The sequence below is a fragment of the Eptesicus fuscus genome, chromosome 1 (assembly GCF_027574615.1).
Source record: "Eptesicus fuscus isolate TK198812 chromosome 1, DD_ASM_mEF_20220401, whole genome shotgun sequence".
In the NCBI taxonomy this organism is placed as follows: domain Eukaryota; kingdom Metazoa; phylum Chordata; class Mammalia; order Chiroptera; family Vespertilionidae; genus Eptesicus; species Eptesicus fuscus.
In genome coordinates, this window is record NC_072473.1 from 13,835,428 (window position 1) to 13,859,210 (window position 23,783).

Here is a 23,783-nt window from a genome sequence, read left to right on the forward strand (position 1 = left end):
AAAGCCTTTAGGCTGATAAAATATATTCTACAATGATTTCCTTCCTGAGCATAGTTCAGTTAGATACAGAGGAAATTGAAATAGAGTCTGAGCTAAAGAAAATCATTTTCCTCTTCAGCAAGTTAAGGTGTTATAATGACTTCATGAACCATTCCAACGATAGCATTGTCATACTGTAGATGCTATATAGGAAACAAAGAAATAGACTTGATAATGTTTATTTTATTTAGTTAGTTAGTTAAAATCCAAATTTCTTTGATTTTTTTTATTTTTAGCCATTTTAAAGTCTTTATTGTTGAGAGTATTACAGAAGTCCTCTTTTTTCCCTCCCCATTGTCCCCCTCAACTCGGTTCCCACCCCACCCCAGGCCTTCAATACCTTAACTGTCTGTGCCCATAGGTAATGCATATATGCTTATAAGATTTTTGGTTAATCTCTTCCCATCAACTCCACCCCCTTTCCCTCTGAGATCCATCAGTCTGTTCCATGATTCCATGCCTCTGGTTCTATTTTATTTATCAGTTTATTTTGTTCATGAGATTCCTTGTTTGTTTATTTTTACTTTTAGAGTCAATTGTTGATAGATATGCATTTGTTGCCATTTTATTGTTCATTTTCTCCTCCTCCTCCTCCTCCTCCTCCTCCTCCTCCTCCTCCTCCTCCTCCTCCTGTCTCCTCTCAATATCTTGTTTTCTCTCTTTTCCTTATGGCACCCCCCATAATGTGAATGTTGGTACGCTTGAAGTTGTCCCACAGGCTCCTTACACTATTTTCATATTTTTTTCCTTTTTGCTCTTCTGATTGGGTGTTTTTTGCTTCTTCATATTCCAAATTGTTGACTTGATTTTTGGACTCCTCTACTCTACTGTTCAATCCCTGTAAATCATTCTTTATTTCAATTATTGTATGCTTAATTTCTGACTGGTCCTTTTTCATGTGTTTGATGTTCTTACTAAGGTTCTTGAAATTCTCACTAAGATCCTTGAAAGTCTAAGTTCCTTGAAGCTCTCATTAAGATCCTTAAGCAGCATTATAACCATTGTTTTGAACTCTGTATCCAGTAATTTACTTCCTTCCATTTCATTTAGTTGTTTTTCTAGAGATTTCTTTTGTTCATTCACTTGTGACATGTTTCTTTGTCTCTGCATTTTGACTACTTCCCTGTGTTTGTTTCTGTTATTAGGTAGAGCTGTTATGTCTCCTGGAATTGGTAGAGTGGCCTTGTGTGGTAGGTGTCCTGTAGGGCCCAGTGGCCCAGCCTCCCCAGTCACCTGAGCTGGGCATTCTAGGTACCCCCCTGTGTGGGCTGTGTGTAGTCTTGTTGTAGTTGAGCCTTGATTGAGGAATTGCCCTCCAGGCCAATTGGCTGTGAGGACCAGCTGCGACTACAGTGGAGAGCCAGTGTGCAAGAAACACCTCTATGAAGCAGGACTTGCTTCAGTGTGGCCTTGGTGCTCACAGAGTCTGCCCTTTGTGTCTGTCACTTGTGGATGTGTAGAATTGTAGTCTTCTATGCTCTGAAGCTATCCACTGGGTCCACTGGCTCTAGTATCTCCAGGGAGGTGCAAAGTCAGCCACTGCCTGGAGCCACCCAGCAGGAGCTACAGAGAAATCTGTAGATGCCTCCTATTTGTATATGGTTTGGAAGTGAAGTGCCCAGATGAGGCCTAGCTGTGAAGCAAGGCAGGCTGGTGCTAGTGCAGGGTCTTGGGCCTTTTATTGATAGGTTTGAGATATGCTGACACCATCTGCAGCTTGTTTGAGAGATTTTGGCAAAGTCTGAAGCCTGAGCCAGGACAGGCCAATCATATGGAAAAGCTGCTGCAAACAGGTTGAAGGGGGCTGCAAATTGGATGGAATTGGGTCTCAGGGAATCACCAGGGTAAAGCAAACAGTGTAAGCCAGGTTGATGGGGACTGAGATATGGCTGCCAGTCAGCCCTTCGACAGGGGAGGTCCCAGCACAGGAATAATGACCCCTGGGGGCACCCCTGTCTGAGAGAAAGCTGCCCCTGAATTCCTGCCCTGATGCCAGACAATCCAGTTCCTCTCCATATACGTCTGGGTCCCCTAACTCCTCCTGGTGCTGTAGCTCATAGTGGTCGAGTCCTAATAAGTTTGTGTGCTCGCCCTTTAAGAAGACACCTGGGTCTCTGGCAGCCTCAATCCCCACTGGTTTTTACAGCCTAAAGTTACAGGGACTTCTCTTCCCAGCTCTGGAACCCTGGGCTGGGGGGTGGGGTGGGGCTGGTGTGGAGCTGTGACCCCTTGCCCTTCATGGGAGGCCTCTGCAGCCATGATATCTCTCCAGATTAAAACAAACAAAAAATGCCACACATGGGTGTCTGACCAGCCCCTTCCATGCTTCCAACCTTCTTACCAGTCCCGATGTGCTTTCTTCTTTACTTCTCTAGCTGTAGGACTTCCATTCAGCCACATTTCTGGTGCTTCTAAATGATGGTTGTTCTGTATTTTAGTTGTGATTTTGATGTGGCTGTGAGAAGCGGCAAGTATTGGTGTTTACCTACTCTGCCATCTTGGTTCTCCAATAAAGTCTATTTTAAAGTTATTATTAGTGGATGAAAGCAATGCACGCTATTTTGGAAGGCAACTATTAAGAAAGCATGCTCCCTCCAAAAGTGGAGAAATGGCCAAATAGCCCAGTTTTGTTAGCCAGAGGGGGCAGCAACTTAACTGTTATATACTTACTAGAGGCCCAGTGCACAAAATATATGCAGGGGGGGGGTTCCCTCAGCCTGGCCCGCACCCTCTCCAATCTGGGACCCTTGGGGGATGCCCAACTGCCTGCGGGATGGGGTCTAAACTGGCAGTCGAACATCCCTCTCACAATCTGGGACCACTGGCTCCTAACTGCCCACCTGCCTGCCTGCCTGATCACCTGTAACCGCCTTTGTGTGCCTGCCTGATCACCCCCAACTGCCCTCCCCTGCTGGCCTGATCACCCCTAATCACCTCTGCCTTGGCCCCTACCACCATGGCTATGTCCGGAAGGAAGGCAGGACGACCGGAAGATGTCCAGTCAACCCGGTCTAATTAGCATATTACTCTTTTATTAGTATAGATTATCAATAGCATTATTTTAGTATATTTATTTATATTTATATTTATATTATTGTACATAATGTGATATTTTAAATATGCTTAAAATGGTTACATATAATGAAATATAATCAGGCTAACCTCAGACATATCTGACACATCAAACAGAAAAAGACAAAGAAGCAATTTCTAGTAAGTTTTATGGAAAAAATATTTTAAATTTTAAAGCCAAATAAATGTTGACCTATGGATAAGAGCATCAGAAAGATGTTTGCAGGTATCGATGGCAGACAATATGGAGTATTTCATGAAATTTCTGCAGAAAATATTTTTATATTTTTTCAACTCACTGAAAATTAAAAAATAAAAGTTCACAAATCAGAATGTGAAATAAAGCATTTGATATTGAATAGCAAAGCTAGTTAATATAGAAATGTATAAATTATTCTATATAATAGAGTTATATATTAGAACTTAAAAATTGGCTATAAATTTAAAATGAAAATTTCAATGTAAAAGAATTTTAATGTAAAAGAATATTATAACAGTAATCTAACTTTGAAAATATTTTTTAACAATGACCAAGAAGATGTAAACAAAGTAGGGAAAGTGATGCATGTTAAAATTCTCCTCTCAAAGACAGAAGAGGAAAAGGAAAGAAAGTTCAATTCCCAATGACTGATAAATAGAAATAGGTTAGAATGATATTGAAATAATTAAAATTAACTACTAGAAAGACAATTATTCAAAATAATGTTTCTATTTCTCTATGTACATCTAGATATCATCTATCTAATCTATGTAGGTAGAAAGATGTTAGAAATTAGAAATAAAGCTAAGTGTTAAATTTTCCTGCCCTGAGTATTGGGATTTTAAATTTGTTGTTTTTATTTTTTTACCTTAAAATGTTTGTGTATATATATAATGAAATATTGAAATAATTATTATTAAAATAAGAAATCCTGTAAACACCCTCTCAGCTGGCAATTTTACTAAGTGATTTATCCTAAATATTAGAAGAATAACTACTAAAGCCTGTATGCACAAGCTTTCTTATGACAATTGATTTTGTGGTACAAAAATATAGAAAAAAAAACTCAAGTCATCAACAGAGGCTTGATTAAATTATGAAACGGCCAATGAATGGAATACTATGCAGTCACTGAAAACTACATATTGGCATCAAAATGTGGAAAGGCCTGTTATAATATAATAGAGGCCCGATGCACAAAATTCATGCCAGGATAGGCCTTCGCAGCCCCAGCTGCCTGATGGTCCAGGCTGCCTCACAGTCCCACAGCCCCACCCCCTGCCTGCACCCACCTTGGCCTGGTGCTTCCCTCATCCACCATCACACACCCCCAGTTCCCTGGTTCCACAGAGCCCCCCCATCAATCGTCCTGCAGAGGGTGGCCTGGGCCTCCCTCTTTGGGGGGATTGCACAGCCCCCGATTGATCACCCCACTGGCCAGTGGCCTGGGCCTCCCTCTGTGGGGTGATCATGGAGCGATGGCGGGCCCCCAACCAATTGCATCGCACCTGCCTTGGTTGGCCTGGCGCCAGTGCATGTCATAGCATGGTCATCTGGATGGTCATTCCGTTGTTAGGCCATTCAGTTGATTTGCATATTATGCTTTTATTATTATGGACTAGGGGCTCAGTGCACAAATTCATGCACCTTGAAAGGAACTGTGGGCCACAAGGCTGCAGTGGGCACAGGGGCGGGTCTTGACCCATCCTCCGCACCCCCACCCAGCCCCTCCCATCACAGCCTCTGGTCCCCTGCCTGCCAGCAGCCCAGCTCCTGTGGCCACTGCTCCCACAAGCTGATGACGCCGGCCCCGCTCACATCCACTGACGGCGTGGAAAGATTGGGGCTGGTGCCAGCAGTGGATGTGAGCGGTGGCTACTGCCCCGATTGCCCGTCAGGAGCAGGGGGAGGTGAAGAAGCCCTCAGGGGCAATCGGGACCAGTGCCAGGAGCCGGCAGTGGGTGCAAGTGGCAGCTCTAGCTGCAGTTATGAGCAGGCTACACCGGCCATGGGTGAGAGTGGCAGCTCAGGCACTGGCAGCAGGGTGTGAGCAGAGCCATTGCTGGCAATGGGTGCGAGCAGGGTCATCGCCAGCAGCAGGTGCTAGAGGCAGCTGCTGGCCCTGATCGCCCCTCAGGAGAAGGGGGAGGTGGAGAAGCCCTGAGGGGCGATTGGGGCTAGCAGCCGCTGCTCGCACCCGCTGACAGCTCCAAGTGAATGGGGCCAGTGCTGGGCGCCAGCAGCAGGTGTGAGCGGCAGCTCTGGTGCCGGCAGCAGGTGCAAGTGCCAGGCAGTATTGTAGTGTATGAGAGCAAAGAATTTTACCACCAGAGGCTCGCCCTGATGACAGCAACCGGCGCCCCGCCTTGGTCTGGCGCCGCAGCTCATCTGCTCTACCATCCTGCCGCAGTCGATGCCCACCATGTTTCGCACTTTGCCACCTGCTGCCAAAGCCCATCATGTTCTGCGCATGCCCCCTGGTGGTCAGCACACTTCACAGTGACTGGTAGTTTGGTTGTGCAGTTGTTCTGCCATTTGGACTCTTTGCATATTATGGTTTTATATATATATATATATACATATATATATATATATATATATATATATATATATATATATACATATATATATATATGTATATATATATATATATATATATATATATATATATATATATATGTATATATATATATATATAAATGTGTTTTCCAGTGTTTGGGAATATATGCTTAGAAATGTCTGAAATTATAAATACCAATATATTAGCAGAGGTACCATCTGGGTGATAGGTTGGTTTTCTTCCTTATTTTTCTCTATTTTCTTTTCTTTTTTAAAAAAATAAGTGTTATTCATGTACTCAGAGAACAAACCTATTTCTGCTTTGAGAGAGAGAGAACTGAAATGAAAGGATAATATTTATGACACTATTTTGAAAAATGCTGCCATCTTCGTTTTATATTCACAACATCTTATATTTTTATTTTTTAAAACCCTGTTTATTCAAGCCACCCTTCCTACTATTTTCTTTTTATAGCTGCAAAAATTCAAGTTTTGTTACTTTTTCAATTATGAGTTTTAAAATTTAAATGCTGCTATTACTATTTTGATTCATAATATGAACACTTTACGTATTTGTGTGCCATTCTTGCACAGGGGCCATGTTAATCTTCTCCATATTTTTCCAGTTTTAGTATATGTGCTGCTGAAGGGAGCATCCCCACTATTTTTCTTGCCATCATTTTCCCATTAGCAGTACAGATATAACTAAACATATTCACCTTATTTGATGGTGATTTAAAAAATTGAAACGTGATTTTTTGTTATATTGAATATATAACAAATGTTTTACAAAATAATAACATTTCTTATAGAGACTACTAGAGGCCTGGTGCATGAAATTCATGCACTCATGGGGAGGGGGAAGGGGGAAGACTCCCAGCCCGGCCTACACCCTCTTGAAGTCTGGGAGCCCTTGGGGGATGTCCAACTGACGGCTTAGACCCACTCTCCCCAGGGATTGGGCCTAAACCGGCAGTCAGACATCCCTCTAGCAGTCTGGAGCTCTCGCATTCCAGGACCCCTTGCTCCTTACTACCCACCTGCAGCAGGGGTAGGAGAGGCTCCCGCCACCACCGCTGCACTTTCCAGCCATGAGCCTGGCTTCTGACTGAGCGGCGCTCCCACTGTGGGAGCACACTGACCACCAGGGGACAGCTCCTGCATTAAGTGTCTGCCCCCTGGTGGTCAGTGCATGTCATAGTGACCGGTCATTCTGCTGTTTGGTTGATTTGCATATTAGCCTTTTATTATATAGGATAGCTTACAAAACAACGGGCATACTAGAGTGATCTATCATAATCATATTCTCAGTTAAATTGCAAAAATGCATATAATTTCAGCATTCAAACTACTAATTCAGGCGTATTATGTGAGTATTCTTCTCTGGGCCTTATTACCAGACGTTGGTTCTATTTCTACTTTTGTATTGGACTGCTCATCTTATCCATTTTTTCCTCAAAGACAATAGCAATATCACAGGTGTTAATGAGCCTTTCACCAGTAATCTGATTTCTCTTATATTCTGTGCCATCTTTCTTTGAATGGTGCTTTACATGTATCTTCTTGCTTAAGTTATTTTTGCTGCAATACTAAAGAACATCTAAAAAATTCCAAAATGCCACAGAACAGAGTTTGAAAACTAATAGTTTAAAGGCCTTCAGATATTTTTTCATAATCTCCTAATTCCTGTAATAAATAAGGTTCAGAGTTCCTCTCTGGCTATAAGTCCTGAAGAAGATATTGTCTTTCATTCATTTTGGCAGTGTCTTTTCCGCAAATCCCACCTGTTTTTGTTTCCCCTTAACTAAGGTATTTACTATCTAGATGATTTGTGGCTTTTTTTGATCATATAATCTTTCCACTTGAGTGCTAGTGAAATTTCTATCTTATAAATATAGATGGAATGGCAATTGGGAATGTCTATAGTCCATCTTGCAGTTTTCTTCCAGTCCTTCGGTGCTTACTAAAACTAGATCTCTATTTTCCCCATTGTCCTCACTCCCTTGTACCTTTAAGGAGAAAGAATAAATAATAATAATAAAGTAATACTGCCAGTAAATTATAATTTTTAACACACACTGTCACCTTCCTACTTGGATCTTGCAAAACTTTCTAGAATTACCTCCTATCACCACTCCCCCTCAAATCCCCCATGGATCACATACCTTGAATTACTTGTCCTTTCTAGAATATTCTATTTCCTACTAGATCAGCTCAGGGAAAGCTTCTAATTTGTTTACCACTGTATCCCTAGCACTCTTGGTATAGTAATAACTCCATAAGTACTTGTTAAAGAAATAAATGAATATCTCTATGTCTCTTCTCTTGTTATACACTGAGTGGCCAGATTATTATGATCTCTGAATGCATAATAAGCTGGCCACTCAGTGTATATCCTATATAATAAAAGGCTAATATGCAAATTGTCCCCTCGACCAGGAGTTCAACCAGCAGGCAGGCCGGCCAACCGCCCGTGACCCCTCCCCCTGGTCAGGCTGGCTGGACCCCACCCATGCACGAATTCATGCACTAGGCCTCTAATACACACACACACACACACACACACACACACACACACATACACACACACAGAGTGGCCAGATTATTATGCGTTCAGAGATCATAATAATCTGGCCACTCAGTGTATATAAAGTGATAAAAATTGTGCCTGACATCTAAAAAACTTTCAATACCTGTTAGCTATGCTGTTGTATCCTTAACTATGACAGACCTTATGCAACATAGTGTATTGTATACTTTATCCCTCACAACCGTGTTAAGAGGCATTATTTTAAAGATCAGAAAAATGAGGCAAAGAGACATCATTTTGCTCAAGATCACAGAGTATTAATGTTAAAGTCTGCCTAACTCAACTTGATATCATGCAAATTTCTTTAAGGCTTTGAACATGTGATAATTAATTGCGTATATTCTACAAGTCACAAATTATTCTATTTGGTTGGTAAATGCTCTTGTGTAATCTCCACTATACTGCAAAGACTGCATAGTGTCATATTTAAGAGCTGGCTGGGTTGCTACAGTTCAACTAACCAAGGCTCTCACCCCAGCTTTAACATTTTACTAGCTGGTAATCTTGGCCAGTTGCCTAACCTCTCTAATTTGGGGTTCCTTTTGTGAAATGAACATAATGATATCTACCTCCTCAGAAGGTTTATTCTGAGAATCAAATGAGATCAAATGTGTGTAACATGCTCAGCAAAATGCCTAGCGCATTCAAAGCTCAATAAAAGCTGTCATCAACCACTGGTTATCAGCCATATTTATCTTATTAGTTTCTGTGTGACATTGTACAAGCTCTTGATCTTATTCCAAAATTCTGGGAGTTTCCCCTATTTTTCAGAGTATTTCCCTGAACAATACCACCTCCCTCTTAGGCTGTGACGTACACTTTGCTCTCAACACTATTCAGAAACAAAAGATTTCTGAACAGGAGCAGATCTTTAGATTCTCCCGTTATCTATGACAAGGGAAAAGGAGAAAAGCACCCGAATGCATAATTAGGCATCCGTGAGCCATTTCAATAACTTGATCTGTGCCCTTGGAACTCAGTCCGCTTTCTCTCTAGGGAAGACAACGCCAGTGACACTGTAATCTCCATGCAAATATGCTGACAACCAGTGGACAGAAGTGGGCTGTAAATCTGTGAAAATTGACTCTCTAGGGGAAAAAAGCCTGGATTTGTAGTTTGCCAATTTCTGTGATGTAAATATTTGTACTATGGCCAATTTCAAGTTACCTATCAGCATGATGTCACTGTGCAGTCACCCCATTACATAGCAGATCAGATAGACTTACGCTCTAGAGCATGCATAATATTAAAATATAGTAAAATAATTAGAAATCTATTTTGAATATTTGTTATCTTTTTATAATATAAGTTTATATACTTTTATTGTTTTTTTCAACCTATCCGTAATCCTTTTTATTTTCTTGCCTGTCACAGTTCTTTTATTTCTTTTCTTTTAATATATTTTTATTGATTTCAGAGAGGAAAGGAGAGAAGAGAAAGATAGAAACATCAATGATGAGAGAGAATCATTGATTGGCTGCCTCCTGCACGCCCCCTACTGGGGATCGAGCCGCAGCCTGGGCATGTGCCCTGGACCAGTATTGAACCTGAGACCCTTCAGTCCACAGGCTGACGCTCTATCCACTGAGCCAAACTGGCTGGGGCTCTTTTATTTCTTTTTTATTGAATTTATTGGGATGACATTGGTTAATAAATTATATAGGTTCCAGATGTACAATTCTATAATATGTCATCTGTATATTGTATTGTCTGTTCACCATCCCAAGCCAAGCCTCCTTCCATCACAGTTTATCCTCCCTTTACCCTCTTCTCCCCGCCCCCATCCCCCTTTCCCTCCAGTAATCACTGTACTGTTCAGTCTGTGTCTAAGAGGTTGTTATTTCTTTTGCTTTATCCCTTCACCTTTTGCATGCAGCCCCATAACTCCCCTACCCTCTAACAGCTTTTAGTCTATTCTCTACCTATGAGTCTGTTTCTACTTGGTTTGTTAGTTTATTTTGTCATTAGATTCCACATTGGAGCGAAATAATATGCTACTTGTCTTTCTCTGACTGGCTCATTTCATTTAGCATAATGCTTTCCAGGTCCATCCATGCTGTCACAAAGATTAAGATTTCCTTCTTCTTCTTTTTTTTTAACAGCTGAAGAGTATTCCATTGTGTAAATGTATCACATCATTTTTATCTACTCATCCACTGATGGGCACTTGGCATGCTTCCAAATCTGGACTATGGTAAATAATGCTGCAATGAACATAGGGATGCATATAGTCTTTCATATTAGTGTTTTGGGTTTCTTTAGTTAAATTCTCAGAAGTGGAATCGCTGGGTCATAATGCAGTTCCATTTTTTAATTGTTTTAGGTAACTCCATGCTGTTTTCCATAGTGGCTGTACCAGTCTGCATTCCCACCATCAGTGCACTAGGGTTCCCTTTTCTCCACATCTCTGCTAACACTTTTTTTAAAACATATTTTTATTGATTTCAGAGAAGAAGGGAGAGGAAAAGAGAGATAGAAACATCAATGATGAGAGAGAATCATTGATCAGCTGCCTCCTGCACGCCCTCTACTGGGGATGGAGCCGGCAACCCAGGCATGTGCCCTTGACTGGAATTGAACCCAGGACCTTTCTGTCAGCAGGCTGACGCTCTATCCATTGAGCCAAACCAGCTAGGATGCCAACATTTTTTGTTTGTTGATTTATTGATGGTAGCCATTCTGACAGATGTAAAGTGATATCTCATTGTGGTTTTAATTTGCATTTCTCTGATGATTAGTGACATTGAGCATCTTTTCATATGTTTATTGGCCATCTGTATGTGCCCTTTGGAGAAGTATCTATTCAGGTCCTTCACCCATTTTTAAAAATTGTACTGCTTGTTTTTTCAATGTTGAGTTGCATGAATTCTTTATAAATTTTGGAAATTAACCCCTTATCAGATGTATCATTGGCGAATATGTTTTCCCATACAATAGGTTCCCTTTTCATTTTGATGCTGGTTTCTTTTGCTGTGCAGAAGCCTTTTAGTTTGATGTAATCCCATTTGTTTATTTTTTCTTTTGTTTCCCCTGCCCAAGGCAATATATCAGAAAAAATATTGCTATGAGAAATGTCAGATTTTACTGCCTATGTTTTCTTCTAGGATTTTTATGGTTCCAAGTCTAACATTTAAGTCTTTAATCCACTTTGAGTTTATTCTTGTGTGTAGTGTAAGTAGGTGGTCTAGTTTCATTTTTTTGCACTTCACTGTCCAATTTTCCCAACACCATTTATTGAATAGACTACCTTTGCCCCATTGTATGTTCTTGCCTCCTTTGTAGAATATCAATTGACTATAAAGGTGTGGGTTTATTTTTAAGCTCTCTATTTTTTTCCCCATTGATCTGTCTGTTTTTATGTCAGTACCAGGCTGTTTTGATTACTATGGCCTTGTAGTATTCTTAATAGCTGTGTTTACAACCTGCTCACAAAATTCCTGATAGTGTAACATTGGTTCTCACATTGTACAAGCTGACTCCACCGCACCACTGCCTTTGGAGGTAAAAGAGAAGCATCCTGCACCGAGACTAAAGCTTATGCAACTTAGGGGCCCGCTTAAAGAAAAAAAGAATGTTTAAATTGACACAAAATGAACCTTTATTTAGAACAGAATATTTATTTTGACTGTCCATAGCCACTCTAATACCCCTGACATGAGGGAGTGGGTAGAAAAGGAACTCAGGATGTAAAGAGACAGCATTAACCAATTGTACTTAAAATACGACTTTTGCAAAAATTTTCAAAAACATGTAATCAAGTGAACATATTGGTTTAACCTCTCCTAGTGCCTCAGGGATCACAAAGAGATAAGCCCTAAAGCTTAAGCTTCATCAGCTCAGTGGTAAGTCTGTCTCTGATTCTGAGTGATCAGGATAGAGCTACTTTGACTATGTATCAGTGAGGTTACCACATACCCTAAGAAATTTTTTGGAAAAGTAGGTTGCAAACTGATATGCCTACAGGGACAAACAGGTCACATGAATGAGTGAAGCATGTCCGCTGAGTCCTATAGCTAATAGAGGGCACATGCCCTGCTTAAAGTAGATACCAGCTGTCAACTCAGGGTGAGGTTTTTCATGATATACTGTGGATTCAATATTAGCAGATATTGTAGTTTTTCAGAGGAAACCGTAAAGCTGGAATTTATGTGAATCTGTTATTTAAATGCTAGCTACTATTTCAATTAAGAAAACACCTTCAGGGCAAACAAAATAAGGGCTGCTATTTTGCAAATTCTGCATTAGTTGATAATGAGTGCATTACTTGAGTACATTGCTTTGTTGATATATCTGACCCTGGCTATCCCGTAGCACCCAGGGAAATAAAATCTATATTAATAATTAGTAGATAGTACCATAATTGCTTGTCAGTAGTGGGTTTCTCAATTAGATCATGGTTCTTGGAGGTCATGATTTATATATGCTCTTCTTTGTTTTCCTGGTGTACAGAATACCTGGCAGATAGCATCTGGCAGGATCTGGCATGTTGAGCTGCACATGACCTCTACTATCACATATAGAGGCAGTAGAACATACAGATAATAAGTATGGGTTCTGGGACCAAATTGTCTAGGTTACAATTCCAGTTACTATATACTTATTAGCTGAATGTCTTTGGACTTCACCTCTCAGTAGCTGAGTTTACTAATATATAAAATGGTAATCATAACAGTCATCTCTTAGGATTGATGTATGGATTAAATGAGCTAATGCAAATGAAGGGCTTAGCACAGAGTCAGGCATATATAAAGCATTCAGTAAATATCAGTAAATACCAGGCTGTTTATATATTTGTTTATGAAATGCAAATATTACCCTTAATTGTTATCCAAACATGAAAAGGCTATTTAACTATTTGTTTCTAAAATTCAAATATTACTCATAATATTATTGTAGTATTGTAGGGCCTCAATAAATATTTGTTGAGCTATGCTTTTCAATTTCTACCTGGTATCATTTATACTTACTTACTTTGTCCTACAGAATTATACACTACCCCTAAATTGTTTTATGTGGAATTGGTAGAAGTAACTATTTGAATGGAACTGTGGCTTCTATAATTTGACCTGAATAAAAGGTGTAATGGAACTATAAAAACATTCTCATGAGACACATGTATGACTCCTTTCAAATCTGCTTGTCATATTCATCTGCAACATGATCAAAATCTTATTCCAAAGACATTGAGTCAAAAGTTGGAGCAATTCTTTGTTCCACGAGGGCAGGTTAGGTATTGGAGCAATATGTTTATCTTATTGTGTCTTATACATCCCTCTATTCCATTAGGCTGAGCTTTATGGCAGGTGCTAATCCACATTCTCTTCCTTAATACCTAGCAAGCATGATGTTTGCCATGTGTTAGTTCTTATTACGTTTTTGATATAAAATGAAGATAAATCCCAAATGATTTCCATTTCCCACTGAAAAGAACCTTTGAGGAGGAGAAAAGGAACTAATATTTATTGAGCCCACAGAGTGTGTGAGATCATTTGCTAGATATGTCACAAAAAGTCATTTTAATCCTTACAAAAACTCTGATTTACTGTCTGCATTTTGCAGAAGGAAAACTGAAACTTCAAGAGGTTCACATGAATTGTCCAAGCCCTCACTGTTAACAATTAAGGCGTTAGCATGCCAGTATGTATCAAAGCCAAAGCTTATGCTCTTTCCACCATGAACTTGCCTGTTCTTTCATATTAACTAAGCGCTGAACAATTTACTGATCAGCAACTGCATTGAAATGAAATACATTATTGAGAATATTGGCAAGTTAATTATAAAAATAATTATTTGGCACTAGCTTTTTTCAATTTGCATTGATGCTACTTAAAACAGGTCCACTGAGATGTGTCAGAATTGGTTAGGAGCATATGCTCCCCATAACAAAGTAAAAGTCATCTTTTTAAAAATTTATGTTTTTACTAGAGCCCCAGCATGTGATTGAAATCGCACAAGGAGGCGCCCCGCCTCCCGCCGTGCAAGGAGGTACCCCGCGGGGGGCCAGTACCCAAGCCTGACTTACACAGCACTGGCCGCCACAGGAGTCAGGCCAGACTGGCGCCGCAGAAGGCCAGACTAGCACTGGGGTTGGGGGCACAGAACTCACGCCTGACTCGCAGCATCCCTCGGCCCCCCTGCCTCTGTCTCCTTCTCTGCTCTGGGCCTCACCTGCGCACACAACCTTCTCCTGTCTGGTCGTGACCTGTTAGGGAGTCTTGGCCTAATTTGCATATTACCTCATATTCATATATATATAGAGAGAGATTGTTTTCAGAGGGAGGAAGGGAGAGGGGAGAGAGAGATAGAAACATGATGAGAGAGAAACATTGATGAGAGAGAAACATTGATTGCCTGCATACCCCCCTACTGAGGGTCTAGCCCACAACCCGGGCATGTGCCCTGACCAAGAATTGAACTGGTGACCTCCTGGTGCATAGGACAGTGCTCAACCAACTGAACCACACTGGCAGGGCCATCATTTTATATTTATGTCAGATACAAGACGAAGTCAGCCTTCATCTCACCTTGTGGCTATTGTTTAATGGTCTATCTTCCTTTATTCTTTGTTATGTATCTGTTGGTTTTGAGAGGGTAAGAACAATGTAAACATTGTTCACCAGTAACTCTGCAGCATCTTCTAAAATACTTGACACACAGTATGTGCATAGTGCATATCTGTTGAAATAATTTTATATGAAATAAGTAATATGCTGGCTTCACAGAAGGAAAATATTAGATATAGGTATAATATTAATATCTTATTTTGATGTTAATGGTTGGTTTAGTCCATCCAGTAACATATAAGCAGATTAAAATCTCGTATACCATATACAAAACTCAAAATGGATTTAAGATTTAAATGTTAGATTTGAAACCATATAACTCCTAGAGAACACACAGGAAATAATGTCTTTGACATTAGTCTTAGGAATATCTTTTTGGATATGTCCCCTCAAGCAAGAGAAACAAAAGCAAAAACAGACAAATGAGACTACGTCAAATTAAAAAGCTTCTGCACAGTGAAGGAAACCATCAACAAAACAAAAAGACAACCTACTGAATTAAAGAATATATTTACAAATGATATATCCAATAAGAGGTTAATATTCAAAATATATAAGAAACCCATACAACTCAATAACAAAAAAATAAACAACTCAATCAAAAAATGGGCAGAAGACATGAATAGACATTTCTCCAAGGACATACAGATGGCAACAGATATATGAAAATCTGTTCAACATCACAGATCATCCAGGAAATATAATTCAAAACCAAGCTATATTCAGATACCACCTCACGCCTGTCAAAATAGCTATTATAAAATGTCAACAAATAAACAAGTGTCTGTGAGGATGTAGAGAAAAGGGAACCCTCATGTCCTGTTTGGGGGATTGTGAGATGGTGCAGCCAAGATGGAAAACAGTATGGAGATTGCTCAAAAACTAAAAATAGAACTGTCATATGATTGATTAATTCTACTTCTGGGTATTTACCTGAAGAACTCCAAAGCACTAATCAAAAAGATATATGCACGCTTATGTTCTTTGCAGCATTATTTATAATAGGCAAGATAGGGAAGTAACCTAGGTATCCATCAATAGTTGAATGGATAAGGAAGATGATATATATATAATGGAATATTATTGAGCAGCAAAAAAGAGTGAAACCTTACCATTTGTGATAACATGTATGGACCTAGAGGGTATTTTGCTAAGTAAGTGAAGTAAGTCAGTCAGAGGAAGACAAATACCATATAATTTCACTCATATTTGGAATCCAAGAAAACAAAACAGACAAACAAGACAAAATGAAATATCAAACTGATGGTTGCCAGAGAAAAGTATGGTGAGGAGGGAGGAATGGGTGGAAAAGGTAAAGAGGAATATAGTCAATAATACTGTGATAACTTTGCACCATGACAGATGCTTACTAGACTTAGTGTAGTGTCACATAGTAAAGTATATAAGTGTCAAATCACTATATTGCACACCTGAAGCTAATATAATACTGTATGCCAATGATACTTAACTTTTCAAAAATAAAATAAAAAGTTTTATATATGTTCAGAGTCATGAAGCATAGGAAGCAAGACATGCCTTCTAAGTATGTTTAGATAGTGATTTTAGTATGTTTCAAAAGCAATACATGTTCACTCTATGGCAGCACTTTCAACCTTTTTCATCTCATAGCACACATAAAATCATTACTAAACCATTTGACCCAGTAATACCACTTCTAGGAATACATCCTAAGAAAACAGAACCACCAGTCAGAAAGAACATATGCACCCCTATGTTCATAGCAGCACAATTCACCATAGCTAAGATTTGGAAACAGCCTAAGTGCCCATCAGCAGATGAGTGGATTAGAAAACTGTGGTACATCTACACAATGGAATACTACGCTGCTGTAAAAAAGAAGGAATTCTTACCATTTGCAGCAGCATGGATGGAACTGGAGAGCATCATGCTAAGTGAAATAAGCCAGGCAATGAAAGAAAAATACCACATGTCTCACTCATTTATGGATAATAAAGAATATTATAACCTGATGAACAAAAAGATACAGAGGCAGAAAAGCATCGAACAGACTGTCAAATTACAATGGGAAGGCTGGGGAGTGGGGGGGGGGGGTGGTAAGAGATCAACCGAAGGACTTGTATGCATGCATATAAGCATAACCAATGGATGCAAGACACTGGGGGGGGGGGGGCGGGTGAGGGCATGTGCCAGGGGGTAGGGGAGGCGGGGGGAAGGTCAATGGGGGAAAAAAGGAGACATATGTACTACTATTTGTAATACTTTAAACAATAAAATAAAATTTTAAAAAAATCATTACTAAAATCCTATGGCCCTCCAAAAAAATTTTTTTTGCTGATTTGACAAAAAGTAGGTATAATTTTGTTGATTTACAGAAAAATAATAATAGTAATTACTTACCCATTTTGCTCCAAAGTGACTTTTTAAAAAATCAGGTGCCTATACTTGTGTATAAGTAATTCTGGTACCAAGAATTAATCAATCAGACACAACCTTATTATGCAGTGTGGTCAATAAGATGAAACTTTATTATATGACCTATATATTTACGGTTCAAGACAGGGCATTCACACCAGAAGGATATTGTTGTGTTAGTTATCATTTTTTAATTTGATTAGCTAAGGGAAAAGAGGTCAGTGCCTCTGACCAATTAGTCAGGTATAGTGTGTTTTAAAAATTCTTGGGGCACACTAGTTGAAAATTGGTGCTCTAGGGCAGTGGTCAGCAAATTCATTAGTCAACAGAGCCAAATATCAACAGTACAACGATTGAAATTTCTTTTGAGAGCTAAATTTTTAAAACTTAAACTTCTTCTAACGCCACTTCTTCAAAATAGACTCGCCCAGGCCGTGGTATTTTGTGGAAGAGCCACACTCAAGGGGCCAAAGAGCCACATGTGGCTCGCGAGCCACAGTTTGCCAACCATGGCTCTAGGGAATACAGAAAAGCCCAAATAAGACATCAAATATTATGTAACTACTCATAAATACATAACGTGGCATACTTGTTTCTTCTTTGCAACCGTGTTTTTAGAAATAAAATTGGGGTTATTCTTTAAAAATCTTATTAAAGATCCTTGGGGCTGGAAAAGGCCTTAGAAAGCATTGAGTTTTCAACTTTGTTATTTCCCAGAAAAGGAAACTGGAACTGCAGAAGTAAAATAATGGAGCTGGATTATAAGGTACCTTATTCCATCAACAGCATGTATTCACAGGACACCCGACAGCTATCTAATAATCATTCTGCTGGGCACTGGTAGATGAGGGGAGATGAGACAGATAAGAACGAAGTTCCTGCCCTTGAGGAGAATACAGTCTGGATGGGGAAATGGACTTTCATTTATCAAACAATTAGAGGATAATGAGAAAGTATGTTATTAAGTGCTAAATTAGGCATAACATATGAGAAATGCTATAGTCGTTCAAAGCGAAGGAAGAGATAAATTACCAAATGAGCTCAGATTGGTAGCTTATTCTTCCTTGTGTTTTTGACCATCTCCTATGTCATGGCTAGCTCCAGGAAAGGGACATTTTTGTTGCTTTCATACATCCTTTGCCCTGGATAATTAATTAGTAGTTGAAGAAAATTGACTTATGTTGTCACTTGGATTTGCTAAAGGAACCCTTATCAAATTACAATATTCTCTTCCATTCAATGATGTTCAGATTTTATCAAAATAAATGAACAAAATATAGCATTAATATTACATTCACATTTTCCAAGTCCCTTTTCAAAGTGTCACCACACAGATGATTTATTTCTGATTCCCTACACACAGCCACACAGTCACACATACATACACAGACCCCTCTTGCAAGTCTATGCATCTTTAAAAAGAACACAGTGGCTGACTGCTTTTATCTACTTAACTAATACATTGCTTTTTAGAATGTCACCTCGAGTTCTCCTGCAGATTTCTTCTACCTGATCCTTCAATAGGAGTGTCTCACTATCTAGTGAGCTTCAGATAGTATCCCTGATCATCTCTGTAATTGCCCAGGAGTCTTGTAGGTGTTCTTATCATTTCCAGAAGCTGTCGCAGGGAAGGAAGGAGCAGGGAGGTAACAGACTATATTTTCTGTGCATGCATGATTTCTCCATACTCCACACTATCGCAAAGCCAAACAAGAAAATAGCTCAATAGTCTACCGTCTCTTAAACCCAGTTTTTGTTCTTTTCAATCTTTCCTAAACTTCTCAGGCAAAATTAGTCATTCCATGTGCTATACATGATGAACTGAACTGTAATGATTTGTCATCAAGTTTTTCCTTCACTAATCTATAATTTCTTTAAAGATGATCTCTGTCTTATATTTTACTCTAGCTAACTTCCTGACACATAGTAGCCCCCAAACATGCTCTGTATGAATTAAATCAGAGGTGATTGGAACATAATTTTCATTAAATATATTTATCCAATGGCTTCTTGGTCTTTTAGCTAAGATCAAGCGTACTAGCTCTTTTTATCTGTTTAAATGTTCTTATGTAATTTTTAAGCAAATTTCTTAAGAGTTGCCCAAGCTAATTGGTTTTCTGTCATCGGTAGTCTACTTTTGAATGGATCATATTCCTCTTCAGAAGTGTATTTTTAAAGGGGACTATACCATGGGTATTTAATCAAAGCTAAAATGAGAGTTCTGAAATGTTGAGCCCTAGGCCACCAGTAAATATGGACAACGTTTATAGAGTGAACCAGATTTTATCAAAGTTTTCCCTTAGAAAACATTGACTCTCTTCCTTCCTTCCTTGGAAGGTCTGTTCAGTGTCCTGGTATCTTTGGCATTGGTTCAACCTGTTTTGAGTTGTTAGTCTGACCCTAAAGTATAGCCAATAAAATATTCATAACCTTCTTGTACATAGATTTTTATCAGTTTTATATGGTGTGTACACAGCACATAGGAAAAAATACAATGACATGATTCAGATTCATTAGTACCTCATGATGACTGGACCAATAAACTGAAAATGCAGTTTAATACAGACTAATGTAAAATAGTATGTCTAGAGACAATGAACCAAAACAGAGAATCCATATTAAGTGATGGCAATGTAATGATCAGGAAAATAATTTAGGTGTTCTTGGGTAATAATGCTAGAAGTTAGATGCTCAGAAATGTTTGCTAACAGAGCAAAAGGCTTACATGATACACTGAATACAAATCAAATTATATGACGGCAATACTGTGAAAACAACGGGGTACCACGCCTAAACTTCCACATGTGACCCTGTCACCATTTCCCTGGTGGAAAGAAGCACAACCTACTTCAAAATGGTTGGTTACAGGGAGCTATGGCAAATGAATATATTTAAGTCGGATATTAGCAAGATCTTCTGCCCTATGTGCTATAAAACATTAAAATTCTTTAGAAGAACAGAAATATCTTCTTTTATGTGGCATTTTCTCCGTGTTTTCATACTAACAGCTTCATTTGCGCCTCAACATAAAGCTGTGGTGTACACAAGAGAAAGAGTATTTCCATTTTATAGAGAGTTACACTGCGATTTGGTAGCCAAAGAAGTGGCAAGGGTAGGGTATGAACACAGAGCTCATGAATATCATTCTAGTGCTCTTTCTCTACCATAAAATCTCTTTTCTAGGCATTGTCAAGGGAAATTTGGAGCCCACTTCTAAGTAGATTTTCTGAGAATCATATAGAAAGCTATGCTTCCTCTATGAAAGCAGAAGACTGATTTCATTAGTTTTTGTGTGTTTGTTTGTTTTTTGTTTTTTTGATTGCTCACTTTATTGAGATAGAAAACACAAAGTATGTGAGTGTCCTTCGGTTCTGCCCAAATGTGTTTCTTTTTTTTTTATTATTGTTTAAAGTATTACAAGTAGTAGTACATATGTCTCCTTTTTTTACCAATTGACCTTCCCCCAGCCTCTCCTACCCCTGGCACATGCCCTCACCCCTACCACCCTAGTGTCTGTGTCCATTGGTTATACTTATATGCATGCATACAAGTCCTTCAGTTGACCTCTTATCTCCTCCCCATCCCCCAACCCTCCACAGCCTTCCCACTGTCGTTTGACAGTCTGTTCGATGCTTCTCTGCCTCTGTATCTATTTTTGTTCATCAGTTTATAATGTTCTTTATTATCCATAAATGAGTGAGATCATGTGATATTTATCTTTCTCTGACTGGCTTATTTCACTTAGCATAATGCTCTCCATTTCCATCCATGCTGTTGCAAATGGTAAGAATTCCTTCTTTTTTATAGCAGCGTAGTATAATAGTAAAATATAGCACTTACTGGTAGAGCCCAGAAGAGTTGAAAATTTCTAACTATAACGACAAAGTATAGCAGAAATAGCCACAACAATTCTTCCATCCCTGATGCCTTTTTGCAATGTGATCTTGATGCTACTCCCATTGAGAGATGGGTACCTATCTCCTCTCTCTTTGAATATGGGTAGGTTTGTAACCACCTAGAATGAGGTGAAAGTGAACCTAAGTTTAGGTCACGGAAGACAATGAAGCTTCTGACTTGTCAGCAGGAATATTATCTCTTGAAGACTTTAACCCATGCTAGAAGGAAACCCAGGCAAGGCCATGAATAGAGAATGTATAAAGAAACCGGAAACCACATGATGAGAGAGACTCCCGGGAAGGCCCACATTGCTGTAGCCCCCATTATTCCAGCTCCATCTGCCTGCTAATACATGAGAGACCAGTGCCAGAACCACTCAACCAATCTCTTCCTGAATCTAACCTGCATGAGAAATAATAAAATGATTTGTTGTTGGGTTAAGTGACTAAGTTTAGGAGTGATTTGCTCTGCCTCGATTTACTAGTAGCTGGATATACATTTGTGCAAACCCATAGAACGTACAAGACCAACAGTAAACCCTAACATAAACTGGATTTGGGGTGATTATGATGTGTCAATGCACATTCATCAATTGTATCAAATGTACCACTTGGGTGGGGAATGTTTATAACGGGAAAAGTGATGCATGTGTGGGGGCCAGAGGTATGTGGGAAATCTCTGTACCTTCCCTTAATTTTGCTGTGAGCCTATAACTGCTCTAAAAAGTAAGGTCAGTAAAAAGCAGATTGATATCAAATCAGTAGACCTATGGGGTATGTTAGTTGTGGAAGCTGCTTGGGTGAAGCTGTGGTGCTGGCTGAGGCCAGCTGCCAAGTGTGCTGTGGTTGGAGTCACTTGAGATGGGCTCTGGATGCGACAGCTAGGTTAGGCAGGGTGGGACCCCAGGGAGTGTGGGATGGGGCGATTGCTTTTAGCCAGGTTAATGGAAAGCATCAGAATTGCCCCTATCTGTCTGGACCAGCCAGGTAGAAGGTGAACACAATAAAAATAAAATAAATAAAATAAAATAAAATAAATAAATAAAATAAAATAAAATAAAATAAAATAATTAAATAAATAAATAAATAAATAAATAAATAAATAAAATATAAAAAATAAAAAAAGAAAGAATGGGGCCTGCCCCCTGGAGAAAGTTCCCTCTGATCTCTGCCTGATCCAGCACTTGTACTTGTCCTATAGGCGGTCAATGTAATTCCTTCATGTTTGGCCCAAGCACTTTTCAAACTGCTGCCTCTGCACTGGCGCATGGAGTGAGTGAGTCTATGTGCAGGCCCTTTAAGAGTGAAAGCTTATTTCTTTTAGCCCTTTGGCTCTTTCTGACAAAAGCCCCACTGGTTCTTAATGCTAGATATGCGGGCTTCTTTTCCCAGTGTAGGTCCTCAGGCTACGGAAGCCAGATGTGGGGTTCAGACACCTCCCTCTTCAGGGGGAACCACTGTGGTTGTGATATTCCTACCACTTGTGAATTGCCACACCAGGAGTATGGGTCCTGACCACACCATGTCTCTGCTCCTCCTACCTGTCGCAATGTGGCTTACTCTTTATAACCTTAGTCTTGGAAATTTTGTTCAGTTAGTCCTCATTCAGGTCATTCTCAGTGACAGTTGCTTCATATTTAGTGTATGGTTTTGATGTGTCTGTGATTCTAACATGAACCCAAGGTTGATAACCACTATTATCACTATGTAGCATCCCTTGAATATCATAATCTTGAAAATTATTTTATCACTTCATTTTCACAATACCCCAGTATACACTGAGTGGCCAGTTTATTATAATCTCTGAATGCATAATAATCTGGCCATTCAGTATATATATATATATATATATATATATATATATATATATATGTGTGTGTGTGTGTGTGTGTGTGTGTGTGTGTGTGTGTGTTAGAGGCCCGGTGCATGAATTCGTGCATGAGTGGGGTCTGGCCAGCCTGGCCAGGGGGAGGGGACATGGGCAGTTGGCTGGCCTGCCTGCTGGTCGAACTCCTGGTCGAGGGGACAATTCGCATATTAGCCTTTTATTATATAGGATATACACCGAGTGGCCAGATTATTATGCATTCAGAGATCATAATAATCTGGCCACTCAGTGTAGGAACCAATCTCAAAAGAGCTCCCACCGACCAAAAATGGAACAGTTGGGAGTCTCAAAAGAACAACACTAAAATGGATTAAAACATATCAAATACACTCTAAAAATCTATGTATTCATAAGGTTTCTTTTTGAGATAATGGAAAGGTTCAAAAATAAAATTATGGTGATGGTGACACAACTCTGTAGACAAACTAAAAACCATTGAATTGTACATTCAAAAGGAGTAAATTTTTTTGGTATGTAAATTAAATTTCAATAAAGCTGTTAAAAGTATTTCGGTCATTCATATGATAGTTAAAAATACTTAATGGTTACCTTTGGAGATGTTAGTGAACCTACTCATCCTTCTGAAAGTGGTAACTGATAGGACAGAATCAAGCAGTTTTCCAGCCTTTCTTTCATAAAACTATACATCAAAGTAACTACGTAACTAATGAGGAAATGTTCTCATTTATAAAAGTCTTCCAGTTACTAAATTAAAAGGAATCATAAAACTATCATATAATAATTTTGCAATGCCTAATAAAATAATGAATCTGAGCAATGATGATTAATAACTATTAAAATC

General features: G+C 39.2%; 1 non-coding gene across 1 annotated transcript; it reads right to left on the reverse strand.

Moving 5' to 3' along the window:
- Positions 1 to 6,199: 6,199 nt before the first annotated feature.
- Positions 6,200 to 6,306, reverse strand: LOC114227406 (U6 spliceosomal RNA). Its single transcript, XR_003613443.1, has one exon. It is a non-coding gene; the product is annotated as a U6 spliceosomal RNA (small nuclear RNA).
- Positions 6,307 to 23,783: the final 17,477 nt, after the last annotated feature.